Genomic DNA, 13,555 nt, shown 5'->3' on the forward strand with positions numbered 1-13,555 from the left:
TGTGCCTGAATTTCCTCCAGTAAAAGGTACTGAAGTGACTACCGTGTCCGTTTCTGTTCTTGCTCTGACCCAGCTGGGTCTCGCCTGTCCTGCATTCCCCCTGCATACGCTGCCCTGAGACCTAGCTCCACCTGTGGGGAGCTATACCATCGAGCTGCCTTATCACCGGCCTCAGTGGACTGCTGCAGCGCTGGTGCTTCTCACCAGATACCACAGGTGGTGTCACAAACTCTTATAAAATTAACAATTATCCACCCTTTTAAAGAGTGACCCCAGGGTACGGGCCAGGGAGCCGACCACCGCGACATCCCAAAGGCCAGGCAAAGGCCCGGGTGACCTCATCGACTGGCTGACTGTGGGTTGACAGTAAGTGGGATCTCCAACCTTGTCATCATCACCCTGTGTGTTATCACACCCGTCGTCCTCAAAGCCAACCTCTTCCTGCCCTGACCGAAAAGTCAAGTTGTCGCTTCAATCAGGTATTTGAGTCTCATCATCGTCTTCATCATTGTCTCCACCAACAGAAGTTACAGTTTGGGAACGAGGGTCTACATTATGCTCAGAACCTTCTTCATCTGGTCCTGGATCCGACTTATAAAGATTCTGGGCATCAGTGCAGATCATTTCCTCGTCTGGATTAACAGAAGCTCTGGAGCAGACCTCCGTTTCCCAGGCTATAGTATGAGTAAACAGCTGTGCAGACTCAACCATCTGTGTTACCCCATACTCAGACGGGCAGCTGGAGACTTGGGAGCTGTGAGGAAGCAAGTGCGATTGGGGTGACAACTCTGAGGACTGGAGTATTTGTGATGTTGAAGTTGAGGTGGAGGAGAGCCCACTTGAAGGAGCACTTGATATCCGCTGAAGCACCTGCTGTTTTTGTGCCTCATCTGGAATTTGTAGCGATGGGCGTGTCCGTAACAAAGGGATCGTATCACATTGTCCACGAAAAGAAGTCGACATGTTAGTTTGGCTGGAAGATGGTCTTTCTTCTGCAGATGTTACCCCCCCCCCCACCGCGGGGGGCTCGACCCACCAGCGGACAGGCACCAGTATTAGGAGAGGGGGGCTGGCCGTCAGGGTCCACCGCGGCTCTGGCACAAACCCGGCGACACGGAGTTGGCACGGGCAGGAACGGACTGGCCGTGTCGGCTTCTCACTTTTTGGATTTTAGAAGGGCATGACATGCCTATATCTGTGTCTCCCCCTCCTTTTACTCCTCCACCTCTTTTATTTTCGCATGACTATATGTACTTGTCACTTTTCCATGTGTTAGTTATGTCTTCTGAGCAGTTTGTCAGCTTTTGGACACCTTTGAAGGTGTTTTCTATGTGTTTCTATGTGTTTTTGTTTGCCTGCCATTGGTTTTAACGGTGTTCGAAGGTGTTCGACGAACAGTTCGACGAACAGTTCGGCGAACACACGGGTGTTCGACGAACCGAACCGAACTCGAACACTACGGGGGTGGCTCAACACTACTCAACACTACTGATGACGTCTAGGCCATGCAATGACCTTCTTTATTTTGGATTGCCTGCACACAATAAAATTATCTTCTGTCATCAATTACCTGAGCGCCAAGTTTTCTCCAAGACATGTTAGTAAAGGCTAAATGATAAACCTGTATTTCATACTTTTGTAGATACAGTTTGGTTTTCATTTATAAAATTTTAAAATAAAAATTACAGCTTTCTTCTGGGGAAACCTTTTCCAGTTCCCCCTTGGAATTTCCTATAAGTGAAAAACGCCATTAAACTTGTGATTAGAGTAGATGGCTCAGTACACATTTCAGATAGAAATGTGTCCGAGGGTTTGGATGATCTACAACATTTGGGTATGTAATACAAGTAAATATTCTGCGTTTTTGTAATTTCTGACCACGTGTAAATTTTCTTCTACTCATCAGCGATGCACAGATTTATGAAGAGCTCTTTAATTACGCCTGCCCCAAGTTCCTGTCACCAGTGGTCCCTAACTATGATAATGTTCACCCCAACTCTCACAAAGAACCTTATCTTCAGCAACTTAAAGTCTTTCTGGATGAAGTCCAGCAGCAGGCACAGCTGTCCACCATCCGCAGGTGCGTCTCCATTCTGGAACTGGTGTAAGATGCCACATCGCGCCTCTGCACGCAGCAGTATGCTGAATTATCCTGAATGTCCTGCTTATAGTATCCAATGAGCCCATGTTTTACCAATGCAGGATCATACGCAGGCACAATAATATATATTATTTTTTACAAAGCAAGAGTCAGCAAGACCTAAACGGCAAAGTGCTTGATCATATGTCGTCCTGGGGACATTCCTTCGAGCGGAGAATGTTGGGGTAGAAAGATGTCCAGAGACCTCACATAATTGCGTTTTCACCATGTTTGCTTTTTTTTTTCCCTCCCAGTTTCCTGAAGTTATATACCACTATGCCCGTGGCCAAGCTGGCAGGATTCTTGGATTTACCAGAACAGGAATTTCGCATTCAGCTTCTCGTTTTCAAGCATAAGATGAAGAACCTCGTGTGGACTAGCGGCATTTCTGCACTGGAGGGAGAATTTCAGTCCGCATCAGAAGTGGACTTCTACATAGATAAGGTACAGTATTCAGCTGTGTGATTATCCAAGTTTTACACATTTAATAATACATTGGATGGCATTCTGGTTTTTGTCTTATCCGCATAGTTGTTGTCGTTCCTATATTATGTGTAACTGACCTTCTTCAATTTATTTTGATTCCATTCTCCTTTAGGACATGATTCACATTGCAGATACCAAAGTCGCCTGACGCTACTGAGACTTCTTTATACGACAGATACACAAGTTTGAAGAGGTGAGGGTTTGCTATAATTATAAGGGCTCATGTTCTAGCGCTGTAAAGCAGTAAGGCGGTTCCGCTCACTGCTGTATCTGGAGGCGAGTGGGGTCGTTGATGTCACACCTTCAGATATCTTACAGCTTGTGGGCATCTGTGGCTGATATCGTTCTCCTCTCCTCACTTGCCTGCACAAGCTGAAATTCATCTCTGATGCCAACTTGAATTATTTCACTAGAATGGACATACAGGGAGTCCACATAAGGTTATTAGTTAGAATGGGACAGGTGCCCAATACCTGCCGCTCAGGCACGCCAGTCAGATATCTGCTCACCTACCGATACGGAAGTGAGCCGAACAAGATTACCCCTTTAAATCAAAGAGAAAAAAAAGCTCTAAGGCTATGTGCCCACGTTGCATTTATGAAGCAGAAAATTTCTGCTGCATAAATGCAAGTCCTCTCCCGGAAAAACGCATGCGGAATTCCGCACGCGTTTATCGCGCGTTTATCACGCGTTTTCCACATGCGGAATTGCCTTGCGTTTTTTATGCATTGGACAAAGGCAATTCCGCTTGCGGAAACGCAAAATTAAATGACATGCTGCGGATTTTTGAACGCGGCATAAACGCTGCGGAAAAATCCGCAGCATGTGCATAGAACTTGCGGAATCCCATTGGGGACCATGGGGTGCGGATATACATGCGTTTTTCAAGCGTTTACGCTGCGGAAATTCCGCAGCATATACGCTTGAAAAATGCTACGTGGGCACACAGCCTAAATTTGACTAGTGTGACCATGCTTTCTTTAGATTTAGTGTTCTTTTTAAAGGTAACCTGTCAAGTATGATACTTCTATTAACCTGCAGATATAGGTTTAATCTGCAGGTTAATAGCGTTATGAAGGTGCCCAGCCGTTGTACTGAAAGTGCTGCACTCGGGAGAAAATGAACTTTATTTCTCCATGGAGCTGCTGGCTTTCCGTCAAGCCTGGAGCAATTACAGTCCCTGCTCACAGCACTGAGAGCAGCAGCTGTAAGCATGAACCGGCACTGACTGACAGCTGGCTCTGCGATTCATCAGTGACAGCTGTCAGTCAAAATGCTGTGTCGTGGTGACAGGTTCACAGTGCTGTGAGAGGTAACTGAAGCCATGCTAGCAAGCTTGTATGACTGAAAGCCGGCTGCTCCCGGGAGAAATAAAGTTAATTTTCTCCTGGGTGCTGCATTTTCAGTACTGCTGCCGGGCACCCTCATAAAGCTATTGCAGGTTAATAGCGTTATCTGACCTGACAGGTTCCCTTTAATCTTATGATTAATAGGTTAATTGTTATGTAGCTGTATTCGGAGATTTAAGCTCTTCTGGTTTCAGGTGCACATGTGTATAGTATATTATTGGAGTCTAATAATTGGAAATTATATCATTGTACTTTTTCATTTACTGCCAAGGTTCATTAAGGATTTGTTACTAGAGATATGCACAGATCCAAAAACTTAGACAAGAATGCCATATTGGACTAGTTTAATGCACGTTAAAGAGTGCAGGTGAGGCCTCTAAAGCCTCTTCAGTACGTCTGTATTATGTGACTGAAACTTAGATTTCTGTTTTACAGCTAGACAAAACTTTGCAGAAGATGAGCGAGAAACCTTGAAAGCAGTTCAAGTAGACAAGATATTTATAAGGACTGAAGGTCAACCTACATCTCCCCACACATTGCTGGCGCTATCAAGTGGACTTAAATGTTTTAATAAAAAATCTAAAAACTTTCAAAACCAGTTTACAGAGTAAATGTTTTTCTGCCTTTAGCCATGTTTTCTGCACCACGTAGTTTGTGTAGGCACGCTAATCTTAGGTAATCTAATCCTTTTTTTTTTTTAAACAATGTGTTTATTGAATTTTGCACAAAAATCAGAACATACAATCTATAGGGCCAACATATGCCCAAAACTGTGCCCCAACCTCTGGGCTTACAAAATGTACAAAATGAACAGTATAAAAATAAAATAAAAGGAAAATACATATCCATAAAAGAAAAAAAATGGATTAATTACATTAAACTCCCCATATATTAGATGGTTGTGAGAAATAATTTATATCCGTAAGTGCTGTGAATGTCGCATGGCTCATATTTCTCTATCGCTTCATTGGGGGACACAGGACCATGGGTGTATGCTGCTGTCGCTAGGAGGTTGACACTATGCAAAAAAATGAAAATGGCTCCTCCTCCGCAGTATACACCCGCCTACAGGCACCAAGCTCACTGTGAGCTGTGAATGTCGCATGGCTCATATTTTCTCTATTGAAAGATCGGAGGTGCAAGGTAGGGAGAGGGGCCCAGAATCGTCCCGCGCGTCACCCAAACTCAGAACGGCGCACAAAATATCCCGCTTCCTCAACGTTCCCATGTATAAACAATGGGCTGTTTAACCAAGGTTCCCATATTTTATCAGTTTTCTTCTTTGCCTTGAGTGTGTGTGCGCCAGAGCCCTTTCATATTGACAGTTCGTGTTTAGTCTGGTCACTATCTCCCCCACCGTAGGGATGCCCATTCCTTTCCATTTAGCCGCGATAGCTGATCTAACTGCGATCAGAATATGTGACAAAATTCCTCTAATTTCCCAGGGGACATCCATTAATCCTATATGAAGTATTCCCATACTAGGTGTTATCTCCAGATGAGTCCCCAGTACATCCCATATCAAATTATCCAATGCCCCCCATAGTGATTGAAGTTTTGGACAAAACCATCACATGTGGCCCAACGAGCCTTCCCCATTGCATCCTCTCCAACATAAAGATGATGATTCAGACCCGAAGTGTACCATCTGTGCCGGGTAGTAGTACCACCTCATGTGCGTCTTTTTAAGCTGCTCTAGGTGGTTTAAACACGACGAAACTCGCTGGACCTCATCCAAACCATCCCGTCAGTCCTGAGGGTCCGTCGAAATTCTTAGATCCCGTTCCCAACGAGTCATATACGTCAATTTATCGTCCAGATCTGGGTCGTTTAGAGCCCTATAAAGTATAGAAACCCCCTTAGAACCGGTCTTAGAGTGGAGAAAATAACCCATAGCTCTTTTATCCTTAGGTAGAATAAAAAAGGGGGATGTCTGTGTAGAGTGAAGTAAATGCCTTATTTGGCAATACTGGTAAAACAAGGGCCGTAGGTCCGGGAATCTCATAACTAGTTTATCAAAAGGAATTATTACATTGTCCTCCAACAGGTCTGCTAGCGATTGAACTCCAGCTGTCACCCAACGTTGAAGGTTAATATATGGAATATGATATTCTAGAGCTCGTAAAGAGATCTCAGTCCTGGGGAGTAACAGCAGTTTGGATGCCAAATTCCTCCAACAATGCATAGTAGCCTCCGATGTTGGTAACACGGCGACCATAGTGCTTCGCTTCACTACTTCTGTCTCCAATATCAATCTGGTAGAATGGTTTTGGGCAAGTAAGTACTCTATTTGCAACCATTTGTGGCCACTGTCCATGTTCCACCAGTCCCTGATTCCCGTCAAGACCGCCGCTGTATAGTAGGCTATGAGATTGGGCATGCCCATCCCTCCCATGTCATATGGATAATACAAAAGTCTACCAGACACCCTCGGTCTCCTATTGTCCCAAACGTAATTATTAGCCAGTCTTTGAAGGGTATTTATGATTTTAGAAGGGATTTTAATTGGGATACACCTAAAATAGTATAACATTTTTGGAAGGACCTTCACTTTAAAAATATTTATCCTGGCTATCCACGATGCAACAACGTTTTGTAATACCGCCAGCTCCTCCCGCACCGTATTTATCAGTCTAGTAAAATTTACTTCCACTAATTGTTTTGAAAGGGTTAAGCTGATACTCAAATACGTCATTTCTTCCTGCGCCCACTGAAAAGGGTATGCCCCTTCCAGTCTTTGCCTAAGTGACAACGGAACAAAAATCGGCAGGACAACCATCTTAGCTACATTCAGTTTATAATACGAGATGTTCGTAAACGTTTTGAGATCGGACATAATGGCAGAGAAGGACCTGTCCAGATCAGTGCACGGGATAACCACATCGTCTGCATAAAGACCGATTTTGTGGGAGGACCCCCCCCACCGAGATGCCCGAAATCTCTGAGTTATTTCTAATCTTTTCAGCCAAGGGCTCCATACATAAAGCAAATATGACTGGAGATAAGGGGCAGCCCTGCCATGTCCCATTTGTTATGGGGAAGGATTCAGAGAGGAAACCAGACGTCAAAACCTTAGCGGAAGGAGTGGAGTACAATGCGTTAATAGCAGACAGAATAGGTCCTTTTAGTCCAAATTTAAGCAAAACACTTTTAAGGTATCCCCAGTGCACCCTATCAAACGCTTTCTCAGCATCTAGCGACAGGAGTGCACTGGGGAGGTCGCTCAACTCTGCCACTCTGATCTGATCAGATCCAACATCCTCCTCGTACCATCTTTAGCTTCCCTACCAGCTACAAAACCACCTTGATCCGAGGATAACAGGGAAGGAACGACACGATTTAGTCTAACAGCCAAAGAGCTTGGTAAAGATCTTTACATCACTATTCAAAAGTGCTATTGGTCTAAAATTACCTGGAGAATCGGGGGTCTTTCTAGGCTAAGGCAATTTGACGATCGTAGCCTCCAAATTAGGTACTGCTACCTTTCCCGAGTCTCTCCAGGTATTATATAACCTGATAAGGTATGGGGTAAGAATTTTTTGGAAACCACGATAGTACTCATTAGCCATGCCGTCTGGGCCAGGGGTCTTGTGACATTTGGATGAATTAATAACATCTTTCAGTTCTACTTCTGTGAAGGGGGCATTCAATATTTGTAACTGTTCCCGGGAAACCTTCGGGAGCTTCAAATCACTCAAATATTGATCAATATCTGTTGTGGCTGTGGGGTATCAACATCATCTTTTAGGTTATATAAAGATCTATAGTATGCAGCAAAGACTGTAGCTATGTCCTTCGGACTTCTGGCTATCAACCCTTTCGAGTTCCGTAGATGATCTATTCTGGATTTTGCAGCCCTTTTCTTGACCCGCCTGGCCAAAACGGCTCCCGGCCTATCTCCCATGGCGTAGTGACTAAGTTGGAACTTGCGGAGGTTATATTCATATACTGCCAGCATATCAGAGCGCAGTTTAAATCTGAGCTGATATATGGCCTCAGTGGTAGCCGGTGAGGGGGAGGTTTTATTTAATATTTCTAGCTTTTTCAACTCAGTCAGGAGGTCATTCCTATGTTGCTTCCTCTTTCTTTTCAATTGTGACGCTTGTTGTAAGAAGACTCCCAGTATCACCGCTTTGTGCGCTGTCCATAAAGTCTCGTTGGAAACTGTGCCATTGTCATTTAATTCAAAATAAGATGTCAATTCTGCTGTTGCTTTTGTCATTATAGAGTCATTCAATAATAAAGAGGTGTCGCCAGTGTGGTGTTGGGTTGAATTGGTGCGCAAGATGTACACGGGTAGATCGGTGCGTGGTCAGACCACGTAATCGTTCCAACCTCCTCAGATATACATCTATTGAGAGCTCTATTGTCTACTAGGAGTAAGTCAATCCTACTATGTGACCCATGTCGGAGAGAATGAAAAGTATAGTCCCTTTCACTGACATGAGAGTATCTCCAAAAATCGTGCAGACCAAATTCATGGACCAACTTGCCCAATTCTCTCCGAGGGCGACCCGATCTAGATGAGCAGTCTAAAGTACCATCCATTGGCATGTTAAAATCCCTGCATACAATAACCTCCCCTTGTTTAAGTGTTGAAATGGTAGAGAGGACTTTTCGCACAAATGGGATCTGGGCAGAATTTGGGGCGTATAGTGCTGAAATCGTATGAGGGGTCCCATTCAATGTACACACCAACACCAAGTATCTACCCATGGGGTCTGCACACATCTGAATGTTCTGGAAGGCCACCGAATTTTTTATCAAAATACAGATTCCTGCTGTCTTAGTCTGGGCATTTGCAAAGAATATATGGGGGAATTGTGCCTGATGCAATCTATGATTATCAGCTGCCAATAAATGCATCTCCTGCAGACACACAATGTCTGCCTTCGATTTCCTCACCTCCCTTCACAACATAGAGCGTTTGGCAGGTGAATTTAACCCTTTCACATTCAACGAGAGAAATTGTATACTCATAGTTACACATAAAGGAGGAAATTGTTATGAGCCGCATACAAAAATCCAATTTTTCTCTCCCCCCTCCCCCTCCCCCACCCCCACCCCAACCCACCCAACACTACCCCTCATGAGCCATTCACTGAAAAAAGCACATATGTTCTTAGAACGATCATCAATAGGGGAAATATACCTCAAGTTAAATTGGAAAAAAAATAAAAACAGTAAAAAGAAGGAAAAAACACAGCGGAAAAAAGTCCGCAGGAAAAAACAGAGAAAACTTCAGTCAAAAAAGTAAATTCTTCAGACATAAATCTGACCACGGGGTCCCGTGAGATTTTCAAATCTCGCTGTCACTCAGCAAGATTTCTCACAGTCCAGAGGATCACCAACTAGAAGGCTTCCGCCGAACAACAAGAACAAAGGGAAAAAAAAAAGGTCAGCAATCCTCTAACAGCTCCATCTCAGCCAGGATAGCGTCCTCGCCTCTCTTTCAGGTCGATACCCATTTCTACGCAATTTTCTTGCCCTTAGCAGGTTGTCTAGGAACATAGGCAATCTTCCAGGAAACCAATCTTGTTTAGGGGTAAAACACGCTACCACGCCACTGTCACGGAGTATTAGTAGTTTTACTGGGTTGAATCCCCATCTATACCGTATGCCGGCCTCTCTCAATGCCCTGCACACATGGGCAAATTCTCTTCTCTTTGCCAGGGTAGCCGCAGAAATATCTGGAAAGACCTGCAGATTTTGAAATTCCTCAGGCAGCCTGGGGGTTTTCCTTAATTGGTATAGGAACATGTCCTTCGTAGTGAAGAAATGAATGCGTGCCAAGGTATCTCTAGGCAGGGTAGGATCTACGTGTCTGGGCTTCGGTGTTCTGTGAATCCTGTCCACCATTAATTCATTAGGGGCAACCTCAGGTAATACAGCCACCAGGAAGCGTCGCATGAACTCAGAGAGATCCTTATCTGGCACTTCTTCAGGGATTCCCCTAAGCCTCACATTGTTACGTCTGGATCTATCTTCTAAGTCATAAACTTTATCAGTGACTCGAGACATCTCTTCCCTGAGGGCCTCATTTTCATCTACCAAGGCATTGATCGTTCTGGCATATTCTTCCATCTTGTTTTCAATGTGGGAAGTGCGATCCCCTATGGAAGTAATCTCCCCTTTTATCTCCTGCAACATTGCCTGCATATCTTCCCTCATGGAGGAGCGAATTGCAGTCAGAAATTCTTGCATATCTGCCCTTGTCATTGGTGCTGTGGGCTCATTATCCCTGCTGCTGTGTTTCACATTCTCTGCTTCCTCTCCCCCTGAGGAGTGTGAAGAAGTTGCAGGAGAGGCAGGTGCCATCTTACTCACTGTTCTTGTTGTTTGTCCCCTCTGGAAGAAAGCCTCCAATCTTGCCGGGGATCCTCTTTTTTGAGACCTTCCCCTGGTCATCATGGGCCCTGGGTGTTCTGCCGCCACTGGCTGTTAGGTAATAGGCTGTAGGACGATGCTGTGTGCTGCTTTTTGCTGGTTTTAATCCTGGCTGGCTGGAGCTATGCAGTTAAGCTGCTGCCACCTTGTCTTGCAGGCCACACCCCCTGGTAATCTAATCTTGACATCCCATCGACTCTGTTGCAAATATTTTAAGATTTTTATGTAGCAGTACTGAGCGTTTATTACTAGTGTTGAGCTATACCTTCCGATATCGAGAAATATCGGATCGGATTAGATCAGCCCGATACCCAAAAAATATCGGATATCGCCGATTCCGATACCGGAAACCAATGCAAGTCAATGGGACACAAATATCGGAATGAAAATAAACCCTTTCTTTCCTTGTAGGTTAATTCTACATGAAGGAAAACAACTAAGAATAATGTAGAATGTATTGGGGGAGGTGGAGGAGACATTAAAGGCATAGAGGTTTAGCCCAATCAAATGGAATAGCAGGAATTAATATTTTTTTTAAGACGTTCGGAATTACAAAGATATTGACTATGTTAAGCTTTTTTATATTTTGTCAGATATTTATGTTTCATTACTTCCATGCTCTTCACCTTCTTTTTTACTTCTCCCACACTTTCTCCTTCATCATCCTCAGCAGCAGCATCTTTTTCATCAACTTCTTCTTCACCTTATTCATCTTCTTCTTCTTCACCTTCTTCCTATTATTCTTTTTTTTCACATTCTTCATATTCTTCTTATTCAACTATTCTTCTTCTTCATATTCTACTTCTTCATCATATTCTTATTTGTGACCGGCATTGCTGTAATTGTTATCTATGAAAGTTTGAAGATTACACCTTCCGTTCTGCCTGTCACAAAAGATTTACAACAGGATTTGTCCGCGTTCAGTTTGGCCTGCAGCAGCAGGTCTTTTCCAGGGGCACTATGAGGAGGAACAGACTCACCCCATACACTGCTTAGTCTTCTTCTGCTTATAATTTAGATAATATCTTTTGCTCTGATTTTTAGTCTTATGCTTAAGGTTCTGCTTTTTGTTCTGCAGCTTCTTGTTCTTCTGCTTCTTGGTCTTCTGTCTCTTGTTCTTCTGTATCTTGGTGGTTGTCTTCTTGTTCTTTGTCCTCTTGGTCATCTTCTTCAGGGTCATCTTCTTGGTCTTCAGGGTCGCCGTCTTCGGGGTCCTCATATTCGGGGTGGTCTTCAGGGTCGTCGTCTTCGGGGTCGTCGTCTTCGGGGTGGTCTTCAGGGTCGTCTTGGGGATCCTTGTCTTCTTCGGGGTGGTCTTCAGGGTCCTCGTCTTCGGGGTCCTCGTCTTCTTCGACGTGGTCTTCAGTGTCCTCGTCTTCGGGGCCCTCGTCTTCTTCGGAGGGGTCTTCAGGGTCGTCGTCTTCGGGGTCCTCGTCAGGGAGATCCAGAGTGATTACCAAAAACCATTTCAAAAAGCTTGAACTTGGAAATGTAGCAGAAGGTACAAGAAGGCTGAGGCACTGCCTGGAACCAGCTGACGGTACTGGAACCTGGATGGGTAGCAGAAGGTACAAGAGCCAATGGAACTACCGAGGACCAGCTGACGGTACTGGAACCCGGTTACTAAGCAGGATGTACCTGTGCCAGAAACCACTACCAAGGACCAGCAGACGTTGGTGGAACTCGGATACCGAGAAGGAGGCACCTAAGCCAAAGGCACTGCCGAGAACCAGCTGATGGTACTGGAACTCGGATGGGCAGCGGAAGGTACCCATGAAAAAAAAAGTTGCAAGGCCGTGAGCCGGCCGGAGTTACCGAAACCCACAGTCCTACAGGGGGTGCTTGTCCTATTGGCACTATGGAACCAGCCTTCATTGCCAGATCCAGCAGCTCACATAGGAGTCACCTAAACTGCAGGCACCATAGAGTCGGCTAACCCGACCGCAACACGACAGGACAACGTATTGGAGGCAAAGTGACGTTGACACTACCTGGAAACAACTGGCGTGCTGGAACCAGGATGGGCTGGAGGGAGTACCGGTGCCAAAGACACTGCAGGGAAACAGCTGGCGGTGCTGGAACCCAGGGTAAATACTGAAAACAGAGAGGAGCCAGACAGAGGCCTAATTGGAGCAACTTTAAAATCAGTGTTAGTGACAATGTGGACAGAGCAGGAGAAATTGCCGGACACACAGCAGGGGATCAGCTGACGTTACTGAACCCCAATAATACTGGAGAAATGTTGACTATGCAGACAGCACTTCTGAGCAGCAACTAGCGGTGTTGGAGCCCAGGGATTACATTTCAGGTGGTAGAAACATGAACACAACAGGAGACCTGGATACTGTTGACAACCAATTATTTAATCTGGAAGAGGACTGGCAAAGTCATGCGAGATCCAGGCCTTGTTCATTTTCAGAAAAGTAAGCCGGTCAACGTTATCGGAGGATAGTCGCATGCGACGGTCTGTTAGTACACCACCTGCGGCACTAAAGACGCGTTCCGATAATACACTAGCAGCAGGGCAAGCCAGCACCTCCAATGCATACTGGCTAAGCTCTGGCCATGTATCCAGCTTAGAGACCCAAAACTTGAAGGGGGAAGAGCCATCTGGGAGTACACTGAGAGGGCAAGACATGTAGTCTGTCACCATCTGACGGAAACGTTGCCTCCTGCTGACTGGAGCCGTCTGTGATGGTGTAGACATTTGTGGCGGGGACACAAAACTTTGCCACATTTGGGCCATACTGGTCTTGCCTTGTGCTGAGGCGCTGCTTCTGCTCCCTCTTTGTGCAGAGCTTCCTCCACTGCCTCGACGCACTGAGCTGCTTTGTAAAGCACTAGCAGCACTGCTCTCGGGTGGAATGGAGAACATGATGGAATGCACCAGTGTGTCTTGGTACTCCCGCATTTTACGCTCCCGGTTCAACGGTGTTATGAGGCTTTGTAAGTTGTCCCGGTAGCGAGATCTAGGAGGGTGGACACCTAATAATCAGCCGTGTTGAGATTGTGGGCGATGCGGCGGTCGTTTCTCAGGCACTACAGCATGAAATCAACCATGTGCTGCAGACTGCCAACTGGCCAAGAAACGCTGTCCCCTGCTTGAGGCGTGATCTCTGCCTGCTCTGCATCACCCCACCCTCGCTCTAGATACTGACTACTAGAGCATTGTGTACCTCCATTCCTCTGGAGA

At 45.4% G+C, this 13,555-nt stretch overlaps 1 protein-coding gene and 1 pseudogene across 13 annotated transcripts in view; one reads left to right on the forward strand and one right to left on the reverse strand.

Moving 5' to 3' along the window:
* Positions 1–13,555, reverse strand: part of LOC141157322 (microtubule-associated serine/threonine-protein kinase 3-like) — a 490,040-nt gene that overhangs the window by 148,436 nt on the left and 328,049 nt on the right. The gene's annotated exons all lie outside the window — the stretch shown is intronic.
* LOC141156623 (eukaryotic translation initiation factor 3 subunit L-like) lies at positions 1,902–4,586 on the forward strand (annotated as a pseudogene).

Source organism: Phyllobates terribilis, unplaced genomic scaffold (assembly GCF_046119375.1).
Source record: "Phyllobates terribilis strain yellow unplaced genomic scaffold, ASM4611937v1 Scaffold_8__6_contigs__length_399053987, whole genome shotgun sequence".
Lineage (NCBI taxonomy): Eukaryota > Metazoa > Chordata > Amphibia > Anura > Dendrobatidae > Phyllobates > Phyllobates terribilis.